General features: G+C 37.7%; 1 long non-coding RNA gene across 2 annotated transcripts; it reads right to left on the bottom strand.

Moving 5' to 3' along the window:
* Positions 1-2313: 2313 nt before the first annotated feature.
* LOC134216456 (uncharacterized) lies at positions 2314-3062 on the bottom strand. Of its 2 annotated transcripts, XR_009980681.1 has the most exons (3): positions 2982-3055; positions 2814-2906; positions 2314-2757 (listed from the first exon to the last, which is right to left on the bottom strand). It is a non-coding gene; the product is annotated as an uncharacterized LOC134216456 (long non-coding RNA). The 2 variants fall into 2 exon arrangements; XR_009980680.1 differs by having other exon boundaries at positions 2814-3062.
* Positions 3063-3270: the final 208 nt, after the last annotated feature.

The following is a 3270-nucleotide window of genomic DNA, read 5'->3' as shown; positions in this document are numbered from 1 at the left end:
GGAATTCCTGGAGGAACTTCCGGGGGAATTCCTGGAGGAACTTCCGGAGGAATTCCTGGAGGAACTTCCGGAGGAATTCCTGGAGGAACTTCCGGAGGAATTCCTGGAGAAACTTCCGGGGGAATTCCTAGAGGAACTTCCGGGGGAATTCCTAGAGGAACTTCCGGGGGAATTCTTAGAGGAACTTCCGGGGAAATTCCTGGAGGAACTTCCGGGGAAATTCCTGGAGGAACTTCCGGGGAATTCCTGGAGGAGCATCCGAAGGAATTACTTCAGAATAAATTCTATTAGAAACTTATAGGGGAATTCCCGCAGATACTCCCAGAGGAATTCCCGTTTCAGAGTCCTCCAGGAATCTTCCCGGAAGTTCCTCCAGGAAGTTTCTTCACGAATTCCACCAGAAGTTGTTTCAGGAATTCCCTCGGAATTTCTTTCAGGGTTTCCGGAAGCTCTGTCAGGGTTTCCGGAAGCTCTGTCAGGGTTTCCGGAAGTTTTTCGGGAATTTCTCCTATTTCGTTCGAAAGCTCCTGCGGAGTTCAAGTAAGTTCTACCGCAAGTTCTTCTTGGAATTAATTTGGAAGCTCCTCCGGAAACTCCTTCACTAATACTTTCGAAATTCATTTGAAAATTTCTTTCAAAATTTCATCAAGAAGTTATTCCTCCAGAAATTTCTCCAAGAATTACCTCGGCAATGGTTCTAAAATACCATAAAAATTCTTCCAAAAATTTCCTCGATCTCTTTTTTAGAAACTTCTATGAGAAATTGTTTAGATTTAGCGCTGGCGCCCGCTGGTTACTTATTCCGGAATTTTACCTTCAATTTCTCAAGGAATTCCCTCAAAACGTTTCATAGATTACTTCTAGAGCTCTAAATAATACCTCGAGAACTCTCCAGAAATCCTCTTTGGATTTCTTTAGAAATTCACTTGAAACCACACGAGAAATTCTACAAGAATATTTTCTAAAAATTCTTTCATTTTCTCGACGATATCCTCCAGAAATTCATCCAAAATTCCTTCAGAAATTTCCCCTTGATTCAAGAATTCTTTAAGAAATTTCTACCAAAATTTCTTCCAGAATGCCCTTTATGAATTTACCTTGAGATGTCTCCCAAATTTCATCCGGAAATTCGTTCTAACAACCATTCAGTAACTGCTATGAGAAATTCCTTTTTCCCGAAGGATTTTTTGTGAGAATGTCCGAAGGAAAACCTGTCCCGAAGCAAATGCTCTACGAATTTTCTGGATTTCTGATTTACATTGCTGGAAACATATTTGGATGCATACCTACTAGAAAAATTTTACGATAGAATTTTGGGCAAATTTTCCAATGAACTTCCCGAAAGAATTATTGAAAAACTTGTGTAAAATTTCCGGGAGAAATTCTAGAAGTGAAAGTATTTTCAAATGAAGTTCATGAAGAATCTTTCATCAAAAATCTTTTTGAATTTCCAAACAACTTTCAAGTGAAATTTTGAAATAATTTCGGACCAACTGTTTACCCACATATTTTCAAATTTGCCGATTCATTTGCCGTTCCGAAGACATTGTGTTTTAAGCTTTAATTCCAATAATTTCCAAAATATGACAACATTTAGTAGTTGCGGGTTTTCTAGGTATTCTCCCGGTGACCACAATGGTTCGTGTGTGGGTCATAATGTCAATTCCATACTTGATAGCAATTGGTTCTAAAGAAAATCTTGGCGCTTTGCGATGAAATTTACGAATTGATTATTTTTACGGATGCTCCGGTTTTTCAAGAGGACGTAGTGACTTCTAAATATACACACCACTTTAAAACCACACTCATACACTAGACAAAGCGACACAAGCATACATACTCATATTCAAACACCAACAGACAAAATCACCCAGGTCCCGGATACCCCGTCACCTCGTCTCGCCCTCGGATACCCACGTGGTTGAATTCCAAACTAATATGACGAGCATCACAATTGATTTAAAGGAAAGATATCTTTCAACAATATGAAAAAATATCTTCTAAAGCAACTAACAGTTAACTGACCCACTTCTTAATAGATTTTGCTCCCCAACCAAATTTGTAAAAACGTAAAAAAGCTAATTTAACATGAAATTTCTCAAACTAGCACTAGCATCATCAGGCGTTTGAATTCTAAACATAGCTGATAGACCACTTTCAGGATGATTTTGACCGCTTAATGCTTATTATTTTGCTGAAGAATTCCAGAATTCTACGGAGAATTTCCAAAGAATATTGCCTAGGTTTCCGGCATAATCCTGTGAAGGTTTTCGAAGAATGCCCAAAAACAATCAGAGACTGCAATACGAAAGATTTTCATATAATCCTACGACTACTTTCATATTATTTTATTTAAATTATAATTCAAAAAGAGATTACATTAGCAATATTTCGATTTCTAAATAATAGCATTTGAAAGTCAAAATGAAATACCTACTCCGTAACTTCATCGTTATTTTTCTCTTCTCCTAATGTCCAGGGCGGCACAGCAGATAAACATTCGGAAATTAAACGTCCGGGAATACTCGAGCAACTAGTTCAATTCCCATCGCCATGTCCCATATATTCCGCACAGATTCCTTCCTCCAGAACCGTGTAATATGATGGAATCCAATCCAACTTCTGCGAGCATCTCGATGGCAAAAAAAAACTTCTGAATGGTGCGCCATGGTGTTCGTAGATGAAAATCTGGATCTGGTTCTGATAGGTTGGTGATACCATCACGTAAAAACACTCTTCCTCGTCAATTAACCGTAACTGTAATTAATAAATTACAATAGTAACATTTTATTGTTATTAAATTTCAAACATACCTAGTTTGTTTTGGTTTTCCTCCGAAGAAAAATTCAGCGAACTATAACACACAAATCTTAACCATTTCCAAAAAGAGCGAATTTCTATAATCACTTTAGTCGCAAAGATAGTTAAAAAATCGATCAATAATTCATTGGATTATTCTCAAATGGTGAAATAAAGCATACATTATTTAATTATGGTTCTGTTTTTGCAAATATTTGTAATAAAAACCATATTTAAAAATATTGTTTTGTTAAGCTTTATTCTTTTCGCCCTTATCTAAGCCCAGTGATGAACTTTCATTAGTTTGACGTTTCTCTGGGTGAACTTCAATTCGGTGTCGGTTCATCCTTCCTCTCGATACGAAATGAACGCCTCGCCTCGCGCGAGTCGACATTCGGAATAAAGCGAGAAGTGTCACACGACAACGAAACGAGAACAGTCGTCTCGACTCGTGCGAGACGCAGAATAAGG

This window comes from Armigeres subalbatus, chromosome 2, assembly GCF_024139115.2.
Source record: "Armigeres subalbatus isolate Guangzhou_Male chromosome 2, GZ_Asu_2, whole genome shotgun sequence".
Classification (NCBI taxonomy): domain Eukaryota; kingdom Metazoa; phylum Arthropoda; class Insecta; order Diptera; family Culicidae; genus Armigeres; species Armigeres subalbatus.
This window is presented reverse-complemented; position numbering and strand designations above follow the sequence as displayed.